The sequence below is a fragment of the Ceratotherium simum genome, chromosome 4 (assembly GCF_057802395.1).
Source record: "Ceratotherium simum simum isolate JZ-2026a chromosome 4, ASM5780239v1, whole genome shotgun sequence".
Classification (NCBI taxonomy): domain Eukaryota; kingdom Metazoa; phylum Chordata; class Mammalia; order Perissodactyla; family Rhinocerotidae; genus Ceratotherium; species Ceratotherium simum.
In genome coordinates, this window is record NC_141903.1 from 58,760,648 (window position 1) to 58,784,358 (window position 23,711).

Sequence of the window (23,711 nt, forward strand, 5' to 3'; positions counted from 1 at the left end):
AGGCTTTATTTGCAGTCTTGATTTTGGTGGTAGTGGTACATACAATAACGATCCTCTACTGTGGTGCCTGTGTTTTATAGAACCCAAGAATGATTTTTATCACTGCATCTGTGTAAAATCCAGTGTGGGTTTCTCATCCCGGTGGCTTGCACAGCACCTGGTGAGTGGTTGAATATTGGTTGCCAAGTTGCTTTGTTAAAGCCGCAAACTTTGGAAGTGAAATCATCACACCAAGTGATCCGGCTTATGTCAACTCTTCTGTAAATAGTATGCGCTGGGGGAGTATTCTCTGGCCCCCGGGGAAGGTCAGCAAAGTGGTTGTGAGACAGAGTAATCTGGTCTGGGTCGTGCTGAAAGCTCTTATTGATATGGGATTAGTCTCGGTGGAGACAACGTGCTGTCACATGGGCATCAGTGCGATTGAGAGGAGTGAGATGGGAGGCCAGCGGGGGGAAGGGGATGCCGCTGAGTCACTGAGTTCATTAAAAGGCTACTGCATGGGCAGGCAGGCGGCCAGCAAGACCAACCCCTGGACTGTGCCGCTGCCACACCCACACCTCTGGGTTGGTTAAGACTCCACTCCATGCCGGGCGAGGAGGACAGCAGCGCTTGACAAGGTAGGAACCCGAGAAGCTGCCCCCTCTCACAACCCCCATATACCTCTCAGCTGAGACCCCTGGGCAGATTCCAGGTTGGGGAAGAGTGAGGCCCCAACTGAAATAAGGGGACTCGGGCTCTGGTCCTGAGTGATGGCTTCTCCACACAAGATGGAAAGGGGGTGGTCTCCCCAAGATTTCCTGACTTAGTGGCTCAGAAATTCTGAAAGGGAAAAGAGAAAATTGTATATGTTTCACTAATAGCCAGTGGTCAAATACTACTTCTCCAGATTGGGCATAATTTAAAGTCACATTTAAACTTAGCAGTGAACAGGCATTGTAGATGTGGGTGAGAAAAACAGGGTTGAGAATATGTTAAGTAACTGTTCTTTCATAGGTGCCACAGAGTTAGAGTCTGAGGCTTCCGTACCACTAGAAAAAGAACAAAAGTGGCAAACTCGCGTCTGCACTGGGGCTGTGGGGAACATAAAAGGTATTTGGGGTGGGCGGGGAATCGGGGCAGAGGTCATAAAGTCTAATAAACTGTGTCTCACCTCTCTAAGAAAAAAAGAGGGCGTGTGGTCTTTGCCTTAAGTTTTGTTCCCAGCCTTAGACGACTAACATTCCTTGTGTGGATGAGTGTGTGCTGCACGCTAGACAGAGATGGCATATGTGTTTTTGTGTCCCCACCACATACTGTAGACATATCTGAATGACTGTTAGTAAATGAACATGTCCAAAAAAGGAATACAGAGATGAGTCTATAGACCTATCATATGTGTGTGTTGTCAAAAAAGATTGAAAATTGGTAGTGGCTGCAGAAAACCTTTCAAAGTAAACTCTGAATGATGGCGCTACCTCAGTGTAGGTTATTAGTGCCGGACAACTGATTTTGGCAAATCTTGACTTAAAAAGTGGCTGCTTGGACTGGGCGGGTCTTATTATTTTTTTTTGTTTTTAAGGCACTAGTAAGAAGCCATTTCCCCTTGATGCTCCATATGCATTCAGGCAGAATATAGGAGTTGCTTTATTTTTTGAGCTTCTTCTCCATCCCTTCCTTTTTTTTTCCTTTTGCAAAACTGAACATTGAATTCTGTTAATCTCAATTTGAGGTATGTAAGGCAGGGAAGGAGACAGCCGATGCTTGGTGGCTTCAGTGAAAGGGGAAGATTAGTAATGGAGGATAGAGGTTGTGCAGGGTCAGGGAAGAAGGAAAGCCTGTTTTGGTGTAGGAAAAGTTTGCTGTTTAATTGGTTGTGTTGGCAGCCAGTAAGGACTGGGAGGGGAGGAGAGGAAAGATGAAGAGAACAGGGCTAGGGGGCGTCATAGGTTGCTGCTGTTGCCCCTTCCTGGCTGGCGTGAGTGTAGCCTGTCTGATGGCATGTTGCTTGGATGGCCCATCAGGAAACCGCTTCATTCCTGGCTTCCCTGGTCTCAATTAGCTTGAGTGTAAAAACTTGCTTGGTTTGATCTATCCCTCTAGCAGAATAAGACTTTCCTCTTTTAAAGAGAAAGGAATGTGTGTCTTGGGCATTAATGAACCTTTACTAAACTAACCTTCCTGCATAATTAAATTACTTACTTTGAAGTAAAGGAGCACCTAAAAATTTAGGGTTGAGGTATGATCCAGAACATGGTTTCTTTCAAGTTTTAGTAAAAGTTCAAAAAATGAGAATGTCAAAAGCATTGACTCTGAAATGCAAGAAGTTTGTTTAGCAATACTCATAACTGAGGAGGAAAACGAAAGCTAGATGATTTTTGGATTTTTTAAATCACTAGCAAGGAGCCATGGATTAGGGCTTCATCTAACTCGGGGCCCTAGATTTCTGGAGGGGGTGGGATGCTAGATTGCAGGGGGCCAGTCATTTCTAATTCCAGATCCAAGCATATGTGATGGCAAGTTGATTTTAGAAGGCTAGAGCAGAGGCTTTTTTCCCATATGTAATGGTTCAACATAAGAATTTAAATGTTCAATCTCAAATAAGCTGCCGTATTCCAAATAACCTGCAGATTATCCAGTGCAGAAGGTTAGCCCTTTGTCTACTGCACAGTCAAGTTAGTTTGTGTTCAAGAGATGCAAATACGTTTAAAGATATAGCCTGACAAAAGTCCTCCCCATCTCCCAGCTTCGTGGACCACAACGCCCTTCCCCACCAGCTAAGGGATCTTCAGGCCTCTCTCCTGGTCTCATCTAGATAGCTGTGGGGGTACTATCTAGCTTCACACCGCCTGATTGCTGTGTCTTTGAAATTCCTCTGGGTTTCTGGCAATTGACCCTTTTTCTTATGAGTTTTATCCAACATTTCTGTATATTTGAAATGGGTAAGGGGCTTCCTGTATATCAGCTCAGTCTGCTATACAGACCCAAGGTCTAACCTAACTATAAATGAAACTGGGAAGTTAAATATGGGAGAACATTTCTTTAAGTTGAACCAGTAAGTCTCGTTCTTGGAAGGAACCTTGTCACCACCCTCCTTGGTCTCGTCTTCTGCCTTCTAACAGAGAGGGAGTCTGTGGAAGCAGATAGTTGGTGCTGGATTCTTACAGCAATGCGTGGTTTCACTGTAAAGTTGTCATCTTGAGACACAGCTGCTCTCCTGTACCCTCCTCGGAATGCCTTTCATTGAACAAGATATATTTTCCTCTTGCTCTATCACTTCTCCCAAGGCTATATTTGTATGAGATCACGATTCCTTCCTAAGTTCGGATTCGTGATGTTTACTATGCACAGTCTGTGCCTTTATGATGATATTCCAGCTCCCTTTTATTTTTTCATGTTAGGTTTGAAAACTCCTTCTGGGGTGACCTACATGATTGTTGCCTTCCACTGTAGCTGGGTTTTAAGTTTTACTCAAGTGTCTTTCTCCACTTCCCAAATTTCACATTAAAACTTCTTCAACTTGTCAGTTTGTCCACTGCAAAATTTCTTATCACCTGTGCTCAGCTCACACGGTGTCCCTTCTCCCGTTAGGAGTCATCATTCTAGTGCCTTTTATACATTGTACCTAAAAAATAAATAAATAACTACAAATCCTGTTTTCCATCATCACATTTGTTCCTATAATCCATGTCCACCTTTATCTTTAAAAATCAATGACCTTCACCTGGAAGAAGCCAGAAAACCACCTCCCTTGGGTTTCAGGACTATCCTCAGAAAGTCCAGGACATTTTATTGGTGTCTCTTGTTCCTGTGTAAATTAGTAGATTAGGGGGAGAGTGTGGGGTCAGCCTTGGCAAGCTGTGGCATCCTTCTCTCTACTATTTGTTGTTTTCTGCAGGAAGTCCGCAGCCATTGGGGAGTAATTATCTCATTCACGTGGGGCCCCAGCAGGTTTCGCACCACTCACCACTCCTTTGGAGCAGTCTTGAGACTTTGTTCTGGGGCGCAGGACATGCAGTGCCTGCTACAGTACTGCTTCACTTCCTTCCCATCAAACCCTAGTTTTAACTCTTTTTAGATAATTAATCCTTTCAGGAATCTGAAAGCTGCAAACCGTCCCCCTAGAGAAAATACGTACATGTTCCATTTTGTGTCCAACTTCAGGGGATTCAGCATATCCGAATCAAGGTGCACGAACTCCAAGTTAAGGACCCCTTGCATAACCCATATGCACGTTGCTTTGAAACTTAGCAATGTATTTTACTGCAGTCTGTATTATGGATTGCATGAGAAGGGCCTTACTCCTGTTCTGTATGTCTTGTGGTTTCATTTATTATTTACTTTTAGACCCCAGGTACACAGAATTGGGTTCATCTTGGTCCTTGGTTCATATCACACTCGTCACCAGTCCATGCAGGACCCCCTTCTATCAATTTTATTTCTGTATGACAACTAGCACTTGTGAGCCCACCCCAACACAGAAGCTAGAATGTGACAGTTTCTCAGCCCACGTGGTCCTGCCTGCCCCACCCAGCAGAGCCTCTCTCTGAACCTTGTGCTAATTGTTTCCTTGCTTATTCAGAAATAGTTCTCTCACATCTATACATTTCTAAAAGGTTAGCCAGGGTATGGTTTAGTTCCTAACTCCTCTCTAGAAACACAAAGTTCCCTGAGGTTCATTTCTTTTAAATACCTGAGCACCTACTAGGTGTCAGGCACTGAGGAGGCAGGAAGATGGAAATAAACCGACAGCCGCTGCTGTCACTCAGCTCAGGAAGAAGATGCAAAAACACTTTAAACTCAAATAACTACACCAGCAAAGACATGAATGAATCGAACCACCTTATATGGTGATACCATTTCTACACATGGTGGGAGACCTGTTTTATGCCAGACTTGTAAATATTAGCAGGAAGAAAGCCTACGGTGCACCCACTTTCCTCTCCTCTGACTTAGTTTTGGCTCACAGCATGGCCGTCAGCCAGTTCTTGCACCTTTTCCCAGTCTGCAGTCCTGACAGCTCACACTCGGCCGTGTTGAGACACTCGGAACTCAAGCGACGTGCCTTCACTCTTCTCCTCACGGGACTCCTTCACCTCTCCTTCAGCCTAGGTTTATGGAGGGCAGCAGAGCCTGGTGCAAAGAGCACAGGCCTTGGTGTCTGCGGCCTTGGATTCAAGTCCTGGCTTCACAGTTGCTCTGTGACCTTGAGCAGATGACTTAACGCCCGCCCTCCTCCTTCCTCAACTATAATGTGATAGTCATACTGCCTTATAAGGTTGCTATGAAGATTGAATGAAATAAATGTGCTTTATTTAATTTCTCTGAAATCACTGAAATAAAGTGCTTAATACATAGTGCCCCATACATAGTAGGTTCTCAGTATTTGATGCCATCACTAATTGTTGTTTTGGCCTGCCATGGCTCAAGAAATAGTTGGAGGTGAAAATAAAAGAAATTGGCTCTGTCACCTGCAGTCCGAGGCGTCAGACTTCCTGTGTGCTAGAGGGGACATAATAAGAACTTCTTTTAATAAGAGAGAAGTCTGTCACAGTGACCCTGTGGCCCATGGCAATCCTTCTCACTTCAAATAGTCTAAAGTCCTATTTGTATAATATCAACGTGTGCTGCCATTTCTTGCTCATAGTACCACATATATATGTTATGTGTCCAGAACTAGGTTCAAACTCCCTGAGGGCAGAGACTGTCTTTTATTTTCAATGTTACTTGCAGGACAACGCTCTTAAATTAACATTAGTAAGTAGCCCTTACACATCAAAATATTTCACTTAAAAATCCAGATATTTGGATTTTTTTTACAAAATTTTCTAGCAGCATGGGGCCCACATTCTCACTGGTGACGAATGCTGGAGTTGAGAAGCAGATCCCAGTGGTCACGGAGCATACACTCTCCAGTTTACCATGGACCCCACTGCTTCCTAATGCTCACCTAGCCTGCTTCCCTCGTATCTCATCTGCCTGGCCTCCTGGGCACTGGAGTTTGTTTCACTGTCCCCAGTGTGTTCTGAGAGCCCAAAACCAGGAAGGAGGGTTATTCATCCATTAGTGCTTCTTCTAAGACATGGTGCTAGGGGCTGAGGGAGGGCAAGGGAGATGGAAATGAAGAACACGACTAGTTCGTGTATGTCACCAAGTGGGAGAGCTGGGTCATGTGCAGGGATGACTGCAGTGAAAGATGATATGTGCCAAATGAATGGTGCAAATCAGGAATTGAAAGGAGGAGCATCTGCTTCTGCCTGAGCTCCTTATGGGGGTCTCATGAGTAAGACCTAGCTCTTTAAGGATGATAGGATTTCAATATCTGGAGGAGAAAATGGCCTTCTCCCTGGAGGGAGCGACATGTGCAGGAAAAGGCAGTGTGACTTGACCAGTTTGACCCTCGTGTGGAGGAGCAGAGGGAGCTGAAAAGAGAGGAGGGGCCAGACAACGGGGCCTTTAAGGCCAACAGTGTTGTTTGGAACATAGCCGGTGGGGAGCTGCCAAAGATTTTTGAGGAGAATATTGTGATCAAAGGAGCTTTAGAAATCAAAATTTTTTCAATTGTCAGCAAACATCCCAAAGGCAGAAATGGCTATTGACTTGTTTGCCTGGATGTCCCCTGCACCCTCCATCCTCCTTTTTCTTGAAGCCCGTTTCTTCTGAGAGTGCTCCAGTGATGTCGGAAAGATCCCCGTTCTTAGGCCCATGGCTTCTCTCAGGTTGGCAGAGTCCCCATGATCTCAGGCTCAGAGCCCACAGACGGGTGATAAATTTCACATGCAATTTCAACTGCATTAAAGGGGTGTGGTGACACTGAGAAAGGAGTTTAACCTGCCTGTCATATAAAGAGATTGAAAACGTGTTTGGGGCTGCTCTCAATTATGCCAGACCGATTTGGACAGTTGTTTGTGTCTGGCTCCAACCAGACTGTAAGCATAATTCTCTACGTGAGACTCACTGAGTTCTGATTGTTATAATTTGCTGCCTGCCGGTGAGCACTGGCAGAGATGCTCTGCCTTCCCAGTGTTTGGTGCTGGGGTCTGGGTAACAGTGAGAAACACTGCTAACCCTTTCAGAGCACGTTCTGTTAAGAACGCTGCTGCTGAGTAGTTATTGGTTGACGCCTTCACAAGGTCTGCTGCTGTCCTCACACCAAGTGTGGTCTGCGTGTGATCTGGGAGCTGGCTTCCTTTGCTGCTCCTTTCAACAACCACTTTGATATATCTAGTCCACACTACGCCCTTGGAAAGCCTATGGCACAATCACCATCAGAAACAAGTACAGATGCTTCTTAGCTGGGATGACCTGGTTTCACTCAGAGTTGAACGTCATTGCTCCCAATGATGGAATTGCCAGCCTGGCTGTGATGTTGCCACAAAAAGCAGAGAAGTGAGGCCTGCCCCTGGAGCTGCAGGGGTGCTCATTCTTTTGTCAATTTGGTGACTATTTTAGGTTTGGTTTATTTTATTATTGCTTCTTGCATTGCATCTAGATTCATTTTCACAATGAGTCTTCAAGAAATGACTGTTGATAAGGGAATTCAGAATTGCAGAAATCTTCCTAATGAGTAGAGTGGTTATCACACAGCAGCCTTTCAGATAGCATCAAGTTATTTCTCTTTTATGGGGCTAGAATTCTTTTCCCTATGATTCAACAGAAGTTTCTCACGTATGTTTTGTGTGCACTAAGTATCGTGCAAGGCCCTAGACGTGCTGAAGTGAGGGACAGATGAGTTAACATCATGCATGCCTGCTGGATTCCTGGATTTCTTCCTGACAAATTCAAGGCAGATTCATTCGTCGAGTATAACCATTTTTCTTTCTCCCCAATCATAAAACCAGAATTGTGACATTTGTCACTTAATGGGCTTGGGTTTACAAAATGAGTCCTCTGGACATTGACTAATTTTGCTCAAGTGCTATTTCTGCAGTTTGTGCAGCTGCCACCAGGTGAACAGTGGTACCTGCAAACATGAAGTAGAATTGGCAGGGGGATGATCCCCAGGTGTGGGGAGTGGAAAAAACAAGAATAGCCCACAAAACACACTTTCATAGAAGGATAACAAATATTACCCAAACAATGCCTTGGTTAATCATTCTTTAGAAAAGAAATAAAATACAGGAGGAATTCCTAGGTGCATAGCATTCACTAAAGTAAATCCCAGTTGGCCTGTAGACTTAGATGTACAAATTGGCCCTGTAAACAAAGGGAAATACACATGTGTGTGAATGAGGAGCATAAACTCTGGGAGAGGGGATTCCAAGCTATTTAGTGGTTTCCTGTGAGAAGCAGAATTTACTCTTCATGTATTTCTCTATTGTTTGAATTTGTAACAATGAGTAAAATACACATAGACTCATGTACACAAATACTAACCTGACTGGTTATGGAAGGAATTCCTAGGCTTAAAATCAGTGAGAAAAATGACAAAAGAATAGATCAATAGGATTTGACAGCAAATATGTTACTTTTATAGGAAAAATTTAGACAAACTGGAGAAAATATTTCCAACAAATCTATGTTACCATCCTGAAATAAGTAAGAGCATCTGGTAGGCTAAATAATGCCCCTTTCCGCCAAAGATGTCCACATCCTAATCCCTAAAGTTTGTGAATATGTTACCCTATGTGATAAAAGGGACTTCACATGTGTGATTAAGAATCTTGAGATGGAAATATTATCCTGGATTACCAGGTGGCCGCAATATAATCAAAAGGGTCTTGATAAGAGGGAGGCAGGAAGATGAAAGTCAGAAGAGGCATGATGATGGAAGCAGAGGGTCAGAGTCGGAGAGATTTGAAGAGCAATGCTGCTGGCTTTGAAGAGGGAAGAAGGGGCTTTGAACTGCGGAATGCGAGTAGCCTCCAGAAGCTGGAAGAGGAAAGGAAAGGAATTCTCCCTCAGAACCTCTGGAGGGAGCCCCGCCCTGCCGATGCCTTGATTCTGGCCTAGTGAAACCATTTCAGACGCTGACCTCCAGAACTGTAAGATAATAAATGTGTGCTGTTTTAAGCCACTAATTGTGGTAATTTGTTACAGCAGCCATAGGAAACTAACACAGAGCCTAAATGAATGGAACCTTCCTAATGATGTCTGCTATCACCTAGCAAGTGCTTCCTTCCATGTCTGGACTGTGTTGTGTGCTTTGCATGTATCATCTCTTAGTCCTCACAAACCTGTGGAGAAGGTAGTATAACTCTCATTTTTGCAAATAAATAAAGTATAAGGCTTAAATTGTTAAATTGCACATCACACCGTTCTGTCTGGCCTACATGACCCCAAAGCCCAAGGACGTGTGCTACATTGTAAATAGTGATTGGGGTTATAAGTGATATTTTCTGTTTATGGTTTTTTTTTACATAATTTACAAATTACAGAGAAAATATAATATTTTTTTTGAAAATATAAAATTTTTTGTTCAGAAGAAGGGGAAAAAATTCTTAGTGAAAGATTGGCTCATGTTTTATTATCATGGACAACAAATTTTCCCAGAGAATATTCTTTTCTGGATTAGAAGCCCTCTAGACTACACTTCTCAGAGGAGATTTTCAAAGGGTGCCTTGATCTAGTTGTTCGGCCTTACCAGAACGTCTCCAGGTATTGTCTTCAGTTACTCTCAGGTGTGGGCACGTGTTCAGGGCAGGGTGGGAGGAAGCTGTGGTGAAGGTGGGGGCAGAGATGGCAGGGGCGTGTGGCCCTGGGCCCGGCATAGTGTGGAATGTGCACTGTTGGGAACTGATGGCCCACCAGCAGCCTATTCTTTTTAGTCGCTGTTCTTCACTCAATTGTGTCACTTTAACTATCCCATAAAAAAGCAGGTTGCCCCATCTCAGCCCCGTGACCTTGCCTCCTTTTTGTTCGCTCACGTGCACAGAGGTGTGGCTTGAGATAAAATGCTGCCAGCAATAAGGAGGAAACCTCTGCCAGCATCACCATGAGATCAGGGAGCCCCATGGTTGTCATCCTCACTTCCCTCACACCCCTCTTTCTCTTGTCTGCCCATCCTTCATTCTTCCTTTGCTCCCACTGAGGGTGGCAACCTGGCTGTGGGGCGACACGGTTCCGCGGGAAGGCCTTCCGAGTGCTTTCTGGATTCCATGATGTCGTGCTCAAGACAGGCCCTATTTCCACAGCGCAGACTGGAAAACTTGGTTCATCAGGACCACCACTGCTCCTGCATGGGCCAGGGCCAGAAAGAGACGTGTTAAAAAACAGGGGGGACGCCCTGTTCCTCTGAAGTGATAGGAGTGTGGCAGAATCCCAGACCAGGGCTGACGTGAAATGAGAGGTTTAGACAGTTGTCTGTCTGTTTGGTTTTATCAGCAGAATTCAGCTAATACTGACTAGCTCTACACAGTTGAGCTGTGTTTCAGGACCAAGTTTTCCTCCCTGGATTTGAGGCTCTTCTTTGTTTTGATCCAGAGTCATTTCTTGTCTGTGTTCCAAGCCCCGCCTTTTCCTGTGGAGTGCGTCATTTCAAGTTTTCTAACATTGGAGAATTCTTATAGCCTTCCTTTTTCACAGTTTTGCCCTTGCCAAGTAGGCCAGAGAGCCTGATCTAGGAAAACACAATCATCCTTCCCTGTAGCCCACCTAGCTCCATGTGGAAATGGAGACCAAGTAGCTTGGCAAAGCCCTCATGATGTACAACAGCCTTACAAAGGCAAGGAGAAGACTTGTAGTTCTCTCGCATCTCATCCCCTGACCTGTACGCTGTGGACTTAGAGCACTTGACAACAACAGTTTGGCCAAGATTATTCCAGTAGCCGTCTAGACAGGAAATAGGGGGACCTCATAGGCACTTGAACACCTGATTGGATGCTAACAGAAGACCCCGAGTGGCGGGGTGGTGGGCTGCAGGTGGCTAGACTGGGTGTGACAGGCTGTCACAGGCCCCAGGATCTCCGTAGGCTAACACAGTTGTCTTGGTAACCTGCAGCAAAGAAGGAAGCCCGAGGCTCCTCCTGCAGGAGCATTATACGGCTGAGGGGGGGCGGTGGTTATAGGGCTGCCTTTTTATGGGAGGCTGTTTTATTGAGACTGTGGCTAATAAAAAGTAAATGACTAGCCTTTTTTTTTTTTTTTTAAAGATTTTTTTATTTATTTATTTTTTCCCCCCAAAGCCCCAGTAGATAGTTGTGTGTCATAGCTGCACATCCTTCTAGTTGCTGTATGTGGGACGCGGCCTCAGCATGGCCGGAGAAGCAGCACGTCGGTGCGAGCCCGGGATCCGAACCCGGGTCGCCAGCAGCGGAGCGCGCTCGCTTAACCACTAAGCCACGGGGCCGGCCCATGACTAGCCTTTTTAAATTAAATTTGACAGTATCCATCCGTGTCCTTGAACACAAAGTGCTGCTTTTTTCAAACCTTAAACACTTTGATTGATTCCGTTGGTTGTGCAGCATGACTGTAAAGGGGTGTGTAAGGCAGTGCAGCGTAGCGATAGACTGTGGGGCTTGGCATCACCTGAGTCCTGGCTCTGCATTAGCAAGTCACAGTGATCCTGGAGGGTCTGCCCAGTTAGCTTCTCAGACTGGGTTTTGCCACCTGTAAAATAGGCTTACACCTAAAGCACAGGCTTTTACTTTGAGACTGCTCTTTGACGATGATGATGATGATAGCAACTAATATTTATTGAAGACTTGCTATGTGCCAGGTACATTGTATTAGGTGCTTTAAGTACATTATTTTATTTATTCATAACAATGCCTCTGAGGAAGATGCCATTTTTATACCTACCATTTTATATACAAGAAAACTGAAGTTTGGTGAGGCCAAGGAAATTTACCAGTGTTTGCATGAACTATAGATTGCAGAGCCAGGATTCAAAGCCAGGATTCCAGCTCAAAGGCTCAAATTCCTCATCACACTGAAATGTGAGTGGAAATAAATATTGAAGGAAGACTTTCACACCCATCTATTTATCAAAAATTAAACTCTAATCATGTGATTTCTATTAGAATGAGAAGCAATAGCCACTCGCATGCAGTGCTGGTGGGAGTGTAAATTGGTACCACCATTTAGAAAAGTATTTGGGCAGCTTCCTGGAAAATCAAAGATGATCTAGCAGTTCCATGTCTTGGTGTATCCTGGGGATGCTCCTTTGTGAGCACAAGGAGACAAGTAGAGGACTCTACTTCACAGCGTTGTATATTATAGTAAACAAATTAAGGGCAGCTGAGACTTCTAGCAGTAAGTGACTTGACAACTGTGGAATCGTATGATGGAATACCATACAGCAGTTAAAATTGACTTCCTTAAGATTGTAGCAATGAAAGGGAAGCAGTTAAAATTAATATTTCATTAATATTGCTGTATCAGCATAGATAACCTTATAATGGTGAATGGGGGGAAGCAACATGTCAAAGGCTATGTATAAGAGAATACTACATATAAAATTGTTTATTTTTCTTTATATTTTATATGTTTATGGGCAGTTATGTTGGAAATATGGAAATGTGGTAAGGCAGGTTCACACCAGCGTCAGTGGAGTGGCTGTCTTGGAGGAAGAGAATGGGTTCAAGGATGGATACAAAAGTGAGCTTCAAGTGTAGCTGTAACATGATACTTTCTTTCAATAAATATGGAAGCAAATATGACAAAAGGTTGACATTTATGAAATCAGGTATTCAGCACATGGTACAATTCTGTAGTCTCCTGTATGTTCTAGATATTTCCTGATAAAGAGGAAGCACAGAGACTCCGTTTGGGGAACTCTTCATTTGGAATTCCTTGCAAAAATTGCTGCACATTCTTGTTGTGACCTTTTCTTAGTAGCCACAAATCTTCATCCTTTGGGAGCAAATTGGATTTTTTAAAAAATAAAGGGCAGATGGCATTGAATCTGAGTGAGGTGGATAATAAATCAGGAGAATGCCGTTTTCTAATTGAGAATTTGGCATAACAGTCAGCGAGACTACAAATGTTTGGATGGCGGCAGCATCATGAAAGCAAGCCCCTGAGTGGGCTTCTCGGGGACAGAATGCATCCACGTAAAAGTGTACATTGGATCTGCTTGTTCATAGAGCACCCTTGTTATTGATGCCCTGCCTCGTAACCATTCTGATATATTTTTTGACAGACCAGCATGGTCCATCTCGGCTTTGATCATCTAGTCCTTCAAGCACCATTCTCTTCTGTGTAAGTGTAAAATTAGGCTAGAACTTCAAAGCTGCTTTTTCCTGTCCTGTGAGATCAGGAGGATGGTCTGTAGTGAGTCCTTCCACCACAACTGACAGTCTCACACTCCAGGGAACATTTGACTATTGGTCACAATATAAGACAAGAGCCTCTTCCAGAAAGGATGTCAGAGCAGGTGAGGGCCGTCTGTGGCTGTCAGTACGCTCAGAGTGCACACGTTGGATTGTTGCCTGAACGCTGTCTTGAAGCCTTTGGAAGCAATGGGCAAGTCTGAGGTGATAAAGATTCTGTTCAGATGCTTCTTCAGGCCTCCTCGTGCTTTGCAGTTCCCTGCACGGTGATGGCCTCTCACAGGGCTCAGTAGACAGCCTGGCTCTTCCAAGGTGAAGCTGTCTCTGGGCTTTGCATTCAGAAAATCTGTGGCACAAAGTTCAACTTTGTCCCATGCGGGAACAAGCGTTTCTCTTCTCACACTTACTTTTCCTATTTGGTATCCATCTCTCATTCCCATTATCTAATACTGGCCTTTAATATGGTTTGATCTGTTTTTATAGGTAGTATTAAGCTCAGAGTTTACCTGAGTCACAGGCCTGAGGTTGGAGTCAGGCAGACATTTTGATTCCTGGCTCTGCTACTGCCCAGTGGTGTGACCTTGGGCACATTATTCAGCCTCTGCAACTCACTTACCTCACACTGGTAAGATGAGACTATCAGGAGCACCTTTCTTGAAGGGGCATCGTGATGATTAAATGAGATGATGTGTGTGGTACCTTGCATGTGACATTCAGGTTAAGTGTTGATGGGCATCTTCATACCATACCTCTCTGAAAAGTGTGTGTGCCCTCAGTCTCAATGTCCCCCTCCTCCTCTCTCCTGTTCAGGTGTTTGTAATCCATCTTTACTTAGTGATTATGAAACGTAAAGCCTGCAGCCTCTTGATCAAACTTACTTGTTAAATAATATAAATGTTGCAACCATACTCCCGTCGTCATGGTGGCTGTCCTTTGAAACTGAATTCGGACTGCATGGTACTCCATGGCAGAAGATATGAATCGTGTTTCTTGGTTACCTGTTTCATGACAGTGCTAGAATAATTAGAATCTCTTTTACCTCTTTTTGGTAAACAATGAGATGAATTTACTTTGTCAGCTGGCTCTTGTCTTTTCATGAGGCTTGACAACACCCGGTTGTAGCTGTGATGAATTTACAACAGAAAATGGGATGTCCAGAAACAACCACAGGCTTGCATGTGATGTGGACAAGCTGGCTCTGATATAAGCTGTATCTGTCATTTCAGTTCCCTGCCTCCTTAACTCTAAATAATGCATGACCCCTTTTACATCCCCTTTGCAAAACCCCGGGAGTGAGCGAGGCTCATTTATGGCTGGGTTTACTTGCGCCTACTTCCCCATCTCTAAAATGATGATGGAGTCACGCTGCAGCAGGGCCACAGATTTGTTTATGCCTCCCTTGTTAGGTCTTTGTCCTTCCATTTGTTCTGAGTGTGCGATACCACCGTAAGGATCCTGACTAGTCCTGTGGGCTCTGTCTCACCTGGTGTGGCTCACGTTTGTGATGACTTACCTCTTTGGGAAAGCGTCCATTTGGTTTTTCTGTTTTGGTCATGGGTGCACGTGTTTGCTTTTGCTAATGTGTTTTATTATGACACTCTCTACTGAACTAAATGATACTTACAGGTTATTCGGCAGTTTGCCGAGTGCTCATTGCCATACAGGAGGCGAGGTCTGCACAGCCAGCTTAGACTCTAAATGACGTTAGCGCTGAAATGGTATTCAGGGGTGTGTCACAGTCAAATATGAATACCTATTTCAAGAATTCTACAGTAGACACACAAGTGGGACTAGGCTGTTTGCTGTGGATGGGGTGGGGGGTGTTAATCTATAGTTTAGGAATAGGTGCACTCTCAGTGTCTTGTTGGATCCTCAGAGAATTCTAGCTCCGGGGTTAGGTGGCACCATTTCTGGGGAACACAGGGTGCTTCTCAAGCCAGTGCTGTCTCCCTCCCAGTGCAATGGGAGATATATCCTACACAGAGCACCAGTCTTAGCTGTGGTGTTAGAGGTGGACCTACCTGAGGATATCCCCGGAATCCCAAAGACTCCCTTGTCTAAGCCCTGAAATATCCTGGGATCCTCTGATCCTCACAACACCCAGTCCTTTGAGGGTGCTCTTATCCCATTGTCAAAAAAAAAAAAAAAGGAAATTTTCCCACAATCACAGAGCCAATGAGAGGCAATGCAGAAATGCACGTCCTGGTGTGCCTGGGTTCAGAGATCGTGCTTTTAACCACCCCATTAACACACATTCTTGTTGCCTTTCTTTTTTCTTTTTTTTTTTTGGTGAGGAAGATCAGCCCTGAGCTAACATCCACGCTAATCCTCCTCTTTTTGCTGAGGAAGACCAGCTCTGAGCTAACATCTATTGCCAATCCTCCTCCTTTTTTTTTTTCCCCCCAAAGCCCCAGTAGATAGTTGTATGTCATAGCTGCACATCCTTCTAGTTGCTGTATGTGGGACGTGGCCTCAGCATGGCCGGAGAAGCGGTGCGTCGGCGTGCGCTCGGGATCCAACCCGGGCTGCCAGTAGCGGAGCGCCGGCACTTAACCGCTAAGCCATGGGGCGGCCTTCTTGTTGCCTTTCAAACAGCAGTGTTGTGAGCATTAAATGAGATGGTATAAATACAGGCAGACTGATAAACACACAACAAAGGTTGTCATGTTTGTTATATTTTCAAGGTGGGTTGTTTTTTTTATTTCTTTTGTGAGGAGATCAGCCCTGTGCTAACATCTGCCAATCCTCTTTTTTTTTTTTTTTTTTTTTTTGCTGAGGAAGATTGGCCCTGGGCTAACATCCGTGCCCATCTTCCTCCACTTTATATGGGACGCCACCACAGCATGGCTTGCCAAGCAGTGCGTTGGTCCGCGCCTGGGATCTGAACCGGTGAACCCCGGGCCGCTGCAGCAGAACGCACGTACTTAACTGCTTGTGCCACTGGGCCGGCCCCCTGTTTTTTTTAATTTTTAAACTGTGAGAGCACAGAAGGAAGCAAACTAATTTTGGCAAGGAGACCTTGGGGTCAGCTTCTAGGAGGAGGTAATATTGGGAGTGACCTTGAAAGATAAGTAGGGATAGAAGGATGTGGCATTAATACATTCTGGGATGATATGGCCAACTTGAGTGTGTGAGGGGTAGAAGGAAGACGAGTAGTGACGAGGCAGATGAGGAATGGAGGGGAAACGACAAGGGATGGAAGTTGAGATGCATTTGGAATAGTTGGTTGGGGCCAGATGTTGAGGAGCCTCAAAATATCCTATCTCCTCTAGGCCAGCACTTCTCAAACCTTCCCCTAAAGCAGGATTTCTCAGCCTCAGCATTTTTGGGTGGTGATTTGCTATGGGAGCAGTCTTGTGTATGGAAGGACTTGAACAGCATCCCTGGCCTCTATCCACTCCATGCTGGTAAGCACTCCCCACTCCTCCTCCCATTGTGAAAACCAAAAATGTTTCCAGACATTGCCAAATGTTCCCTGGGAACAAAATGGCCCCTGGTTGAGAACCACTGCCCTAAAATAAAGCAAGATTAGAAACTGCCACCCCTGGGCTGGCCCTGTGGCTTGGCGGTTGGGTGCGCGCGCTCCGCTACTGGCGGCCTGGGTTGGGATCCCGGGCGCGCACCGAGGCACCGCTTCTCCGGCCATGCTGAGGCCGCGTCCCACGTACAGCAACTAGAAGGATGTGCAACTGTGATGTACAACTATCTGCTGGGGCGTTGTTGGGGGGGGGGGGAAGGGAGGAGGATTGGCAATAGATGTTAGCTCAGAGCCGGTCTTCCTCAGCGAAGAGAGGAGGATTGGCATGGATGTTAGCTCAGGGCTGATCTTCCTCACAAAAACAAAAACAAACAAACAAAAAAAGAAACTGCCACCCCTTAGGGAGCAGAGCCCAGCCCATGGTGACCGTTGAAAGGGTCCATAGCTTGAAAGTTCTCCAACATCTCAGAACTGAGAGGTTTTCTCTTAAGAGTGTGCATGTGTTTTACTTTGTTCTTGAATATATCTGTGTTGGTCTTAAATATAAAAGTATTTTAAGCTACATTTAACTCAAGTAAAGTGTTGCTCTAGGGCAGGCTTTATAAACTCAAATATCAGGCAGAGTGGGTTCAATCAATGATGTGGGCTAGGAGGTTTTTTTGTTTTTGTTTAAAAGGAGATGATGTGAATTATGGAGGGCGGTGGCCAAGCAGGGAAGCTGCACTCACTTCTAGGCCATTGTCACCATGACTGCTGCAGGGCCTCGGCTGCCAGAGTTCGGGTTGTTTAAAGAAATCCAGAAACGTATTTTCATGTTAAATCCATTCATATTTAAAACAGGCTCAAATGAGGGAAAAAGTGCAAACCAAACACAGTGTTTCTGTATGGCCTGTTTATAAACCACCACCAGCCCCAGCCGCGTAGATTGTGGCTTCAAGTGCCTCCTGGCACACACCCTGCCACCTCCACTCTGGGTTCTCCTAGTTGGGGAAGTAGGGCCTCTGAGCCGAGGATACCGTGCGACGTGGTCGGATCCCTAGTCACATTGAGAGGGTCGACTGCAGCCCGGTCGTCAGTATACCCCTGGGAACCCCAGGGACCTACTTCAGCAGCAGCAGCTCTGATTTAATCCTACATATTGGGTTTATGTACCCCTCCCTCCCGCCACCCCACCCTTACACCACCTCTTCAGTTAAAACAAAAAACTCTCTCATATTACCCACTTGGAAATCTCACCGTCCTGGTGCCTCTCATCTGAATGCACCCTTATTTGCTCTTCCTTCTCAAAACAAGGAGTCCAGAAATGAGCTAATCTGACCAGTGTGGGGTCAGGAAGAATTACCTCCTCCTTCACACTCCTCCTACAGCCTCTGTTACTGTATCCTAAGACTGCAGAGCCCCTTGGCAGCACGGCACACTTAATTCACCATGAACTTAGGGTGAACTAGAATTCCTGAATCTCTTTTATATGTTCTGCTACCAAGCCGTCTTTCTCTCCTACACTTGTAATAAATTATTGTTGCATGCTTGGGAATGGTAATGACTCAAGAGCGACTGACGTTTGTAAAGCTGTTTGTCCCTCCCAGTGGTCCTAGACCGCTGCTGAGTTTTTAAATATGTTGCTTTTTAAAATCGTTGTCTTTCTTACCTTTCTGTCAGCTGTCAGTTCTTGCTGTTATCTGTGTAGCCACCTCGAGCCTTTTAATTTGCTGTTTCTAGTCTCCTATGATTGGCAAATTGTGTGTTCAAGAATTTTAGAATCGTGTAATCAGGATTTTTAGAGTTTCAAACAAGATGGACGGTCTCTGCATGTGGACCCTTGTTATGGATCAAGTATTGTAGCACAGGGTGGACATTGATGTCTCCTTTGCTGGTAAGAGCTATGTATTTTTCCTCACAGTTTTCAGGTCTGTAGAAGAGTTGTTCCTCCAAGAACTTCTATCTCGCTAAGATAGATATACAGCATGTAGTAACTCTACCCCCATTCATACAGCCACCCTTACTTCCTCTCTCCTCTCCCCTGGTTGCCTGGAGATTTGCAACCTCATCTTGGAGACAGTTAGACAGTCAGGATCCCAACTTGGATGAATTCAACCCCTTATGCCCACTCTCTCCTCATAAAGGTGAAGTTTCAACTGTTGTGGAAAGGCTCTTTACACCTGGAATGGCTAACAGCCCTTGGTGGCCAAACGTTCCCTATTTTTAGACCAGTGTTAATGTAGTAGGCCTGGTTGTACATGAGCATTAGATCTCCCATGGGCGCCCTGGGGCCTTTGCAGTCCTTCTCTCTTACCCCTTTCAGTTAAAAGGTGGAGGAAATGAGATTTGGGTTTAGAGACAGAGGTTCTCAGAGTAACTTTTTCTTTCTCTCACTACAGTGTATGTCAGTGAGTCCTTTTGATCAAGTTAAGATTGCCTATTTCAGAGTATAACCCTCTAGAAACGGAGATGTGAAGTTGAAGTTATCAGCTGTCTAGTACACCTCTATCTGTCATATAAAGATTTTACCCAAAAATTGTGTTCTACAGTGTCAGACTTACTCATTTGACTCATACCTGTCCTTTTCTTCTTCTGGTATTTTTAATAAAAGTAAGCCTAGTTGGGGGCGGGCCCAGTGGTGTAGTGGTTGGGTTTGTGCTCAGCTTTGGCGGCCCAGGGTTCACGGGTTTGGATCCCGGGCGTGGACCTATATACTGTTTGTAGGGCCATGCTGTGGCAGCCTCCCACATACAAAAAATAGAGGAAGATTGGCGCAGATGTTGGCTCAGCGACATCTTCCTCAAGCAAAAAGAGGAGGATTGGCAACAGATGTTAGCTCAGGGCCAGTCTTCCTTACACACAAAAAAGTAAGCCTGGTTGACCTCTGTTCCTGAAGCACGATAGAGGAAAGCCATGTGCTATTCCACAAATTAGCACAATAAAGTTTTACAAGTTGGTCTAATTTTTCTTCCAACATCTTTCTAGCCAGTCCAAATGAAAAATTAAGTTATGCTTGGTAGTTAAACAAAATCAGTTGAGTTGGTGGGAGGGTGGGTGGCAGAGAATTAGTAGCTGATGTTGTAGGTTTTTATAGACTATAGAAACAGAGCTTTGGGTTAAGCACCTGAATTATGTCGTTATATTCTGCTAAAGTATTGATATTATCCAAATTCATCTCAACAAATACATGGTGCTAATAAATGGGAAAACAATCTTATAAGAGCAAACTCTGACGTTAAGAGATGACAGTTCTTTGGAAGATCACTAAAAATTAAATGCCAGCTGTCTCCTCTAATGAGCTTTGGAGTGGGTACAGATGGGTTTTGGCATCAGACATTCATTCTACTTACCAGCTTTGTGACTTTGGATAGTTACTCTAACCTCCATGGGCTTCAGTTTGCACAACTGAAAAATAGAACTGGGAATTGTGAAGATGGGGGGAGGGAGTAACAAAAGAGGGAGCAGAGTGGCAGGTGTGTGGAAGGAGCTAAATAATGGTAGTCCTTTACCCACCTTCCTCCCTTCTCCCTGAGTCTTTTTTCAGACAGAACATCAGAGAATTCTGGCTGGCCCAGTTTCCCCATGGTGCTCTTAGGACCGGGTTTGTGCATCTGCACACTTCTCCAGGTGTCAGGGTAGCTCTGGGTATGATTAGACTCCGGCCCTTCTCTGTGCTGGATACAATATGCCTATTAACACAGCTGAGGTTGGTTTGTCATTTGGGGCAGCTAATGCTGTGTTCCCCTCCAGGCTTATTTGGAGCCGAAACCCTTATCGGGAGCCAGGCCCCTTCCGAGGAGGGAGATGTCTGCAGGGAGGGAGGTTGCTGACTATACGATCATGATGTTTTAATCAGGGGCCATAACACAAATTGTACATTCTTCTTTCTTCTGGGGTAGAAAAGAAAGAATTTTTTTTTCTTCTTCTTAAAAACATTTATTTGGAAGGTATATTTTACACAAATGTAAAGTGATAGAGAGTTTATCTTTACACACTTTGCCCTTTTGAATAAAATGAAACATTTTATCTTTTTAAAATAATGGACTTTTTCTTCCATTACAAAATTAAAAACGACTTGGAAATTAAATTTTGATCACTTGTTTCAGCAATTTGTTAATGAGACTGTTTTAAATCTAAGCACAAATAGTAACTCGTGGCTCAAATTATACCTTATTGTAACTCACTCTGGCTGCTGTTCTGTCAATGCATTAGAATTTTCTAAAGTGGTCTGTGATCAGACACTTACAAGATCTGGGGATTTGTCTCCCAGAAATGTCAAGGATCTCCTGGACAGCATCTTCGAGGTCCAGCTGAAGCCCTGACTGCCCTAAGTCTCAGTGGATCCCTCGAATCCACGGAATGCTGGCTTCCTCAGAGCCTGGTGCATACCACTCCCCAGACACAGCACAGACAGCCTGTGTACTGCTAGTGACTTCATTTTTACCTTTTAAATAAAACATATTTATACAAATAATAAGTCACAGCAGTGATTTTCTAGTTATAAAAAAGTGATATATAATGTAGATGAAGATTGGAACTTATTTATATCTAGGCACTGCTAGGTACCATCTCACAAATCTTTCACTATTAAAAAAACAGAACGCGGGGCTGACCCCGTGGCGTGGTGGTTAAGTGCACGCGCTCCGCTGCTGGCAGCCCGGGTTCTGATCTTGGGTGCGCGCCGACCCACCGCTTGTCAGGCCATGCTGTGGCGACGTCCCATATAAAGTAGAGGAAGGTGGGCACAGATATTAGCCCAGGGCCAGTCTTCCTCAGCAAAAAGAGGAGGATTGGCATGGATGTTAGCTCAGGGCTGATCTTCCTCACCAAAAAAAAAAAAAAAATGGAACACTTCGCAAATTTGCATGTCATCCTTGCGCAGGGGCCATGCTGGTCTTCTCTTTTTTTTTTTTTTAAGATTTTATTTATTCAGTTTTTTCCCCCCAAAGCCCCAGCAGATAGCCGTATGTCATAGGTTCACATCCTTCCAGTTGCTGTACGTGGGACTCGGCCTCACGTTGGACGGAGAAGTGGTGCCTCGGGGCGCTCCCGGGATCCGAACCCGGGCCGCCAGCATCAGAGCGCGCACACTTAACCGCTAAGCCACGGAGCCGGCCAGGTCTTCTCTTTATTGTTACAATTTTAGTATACATGCTGCCAAAGTGAGCACAAAAGAGTGTTTTTAAGAGTAGTTTTACAGTTTTCTCCAACCTGTTACCTAAAAGAAGAAAAGAGATTTGAAAGGAGTGATGTATTGAAAACATGGAAATTTAGAGAAACACTATGAAGGAAAAATCTTTCAGTTTCTCTGTCTCTATCCATCTCTCTGTCTCCCTCACACACACACACACACACACACACACACACACACACAAACACACGCTGCTTAAACTTTTCAAACCTCTCTCCAGTTTGCATCAGACAGAGCCTTTCTCTCAGGAGTGTAAGGGACCTGCATTTTGGCCACTAGAGCAGCCTCCAGCCTTTTACATCAGTAACAATAAGGAGCAGATGGGGCCACTGAGAGATCCAGAGCCCCAACCTCGTAAGGCCTATCTTCTGGCAGCTGTGTACCCAATATAAATCATATGATGCCTTCATTTAAGCTGTTCTACCCACCTGGACGCCTTCCCCCCCTTCTCTCTCTCTTTCTACCTATTGAAATCCTACTTCCAGGCTTAGCCCACATGCCCACTGTCCAATAAAATCTTCCTAAATCACCTCCAATGGGAACTGCATGCAGCTCTCCTGTGCTGTCGATGGCGCATTATTGGGACTTGAACCATGGCCCTTATCACAAGCTTCCTATGACAGCATGGTTATTGGGTATACACCTTTCTGTTATCTAGATTGTCAAGTCTTCATTGGATGAACACACAAGGAGTGCCAGCTGTGTGCCAGGCATTGTGCTAGGAACTGAAATAGGTCAGTCTAGGAGCTCACCGCTGGGTATGGAGACTGCCATGTAAATATAAAGCTCACTGTGATGTATGTTGTATAGTGAAAGGAGGTATCAAGCACTTTAACATTTTCATGTGAGTGTTTCCATGTAGCTTTCTGAGTTCTTACCTATTGAAGTTGGAGAGCGTCTTATCAGTCTTTTATTTCCATACATAACAGAATGCCTGGTGCCCAGAATGTTCCCAAGTATATATATATTGAATGAATCACTTACCATCTAGTTAGCAAAAAGGATCTGTGCCCAATGAACTGCACTATAACACTGGGTCTGGCTTGAGTGCTGTAATGGAAGAACAGACTTCAAGCTGTGGATGGCTAAAGAGCACCTTTCACATAAGCCATCCAGTAAACGCTAGCTGAATGAAGAAGTTCTCTATCGTGTGTATAAGGCAGTTGAATTCCTTCTCTTCTGTAAAAACGTCCTTAAAAGCATTTCAATTGGAGGGAGCTTTCCTAATGTAGAAACTAAATTGATAGATGAGGAGTAAGCCCAGTGAAGAAGAGCGCTGTGGCTGTTACCTTATAAACACACGAGGACGCTTCTAGCGGAATCCAGTGAGCTGACATGGAATATGGTGTGTCTCTATCTTGTAACTGCATCAGGGCCTTGGGCGGGGTTGTTAGCAAACAACTGATGATGCCGATGAGCCACCGCTGACAGGAACTGGGTCCTGTGGAGAGTGCCAGGCCTGCATGGTGACTGCTGCAAGCCCTGGGCGGGGCACTGCAGGGCTGCAGTGAGACTGCTCATCCTTTGGCACAATGACCAGGAGCTGGTTTCATTGTCTTTTTTTTTTTTTTTAATGCAATTTTAGTTTTGGAACTGTGACTTTTCCATGTGAAAAAGGGAACTATCCAGGTGGATGATCTTCATTTTGGTTTGAGGTTTGCCTTTTGTGGTTAATACTATAAGCCCAACACCCCACATTTGCCAACTGTTACTATTTCCATTCATTTGTACATGTCCTCTCACTGCATCCTCTCAGGGGGGCTAGTTATCCCATTCTGTAGCTGAGTAAACTGAGATTCAGAGAACAAAGTCAGATTTGACTCCACTCTTCAGACAGCAGTGCACAGTGAGAATATAGCTAAGGCTGCCATGCATT

At 44.8% G+C, this 23,711-nt stretch overlaps 1 protein-coding gene and 1 non-coding gene across 4 annotated transcripts in view; one reads left to right on the forward strand and one right to left on the reverse strand.

Moving 5' to 3' along the window:
* Nucleotides 1-23,711, forward strand: part of MCC (MCC regulator of Wnt signaling pathway) — a 405,732-nt gene that overhangs the window by 240,233 nt on the left and 141,788 nt on the right. The gene's annotated exons all lie outside the window — the stretch shown is intronic.
* LOC147917304 (U6 spliceosomal RNA) lies at nucleotides 21,482-21,592 on the reverse strand. The gene has a single exon (XR_015552115.1). It is a non-coding gene; the product is annotated as a U6 spliceosomal RNA (small nuclear RNA).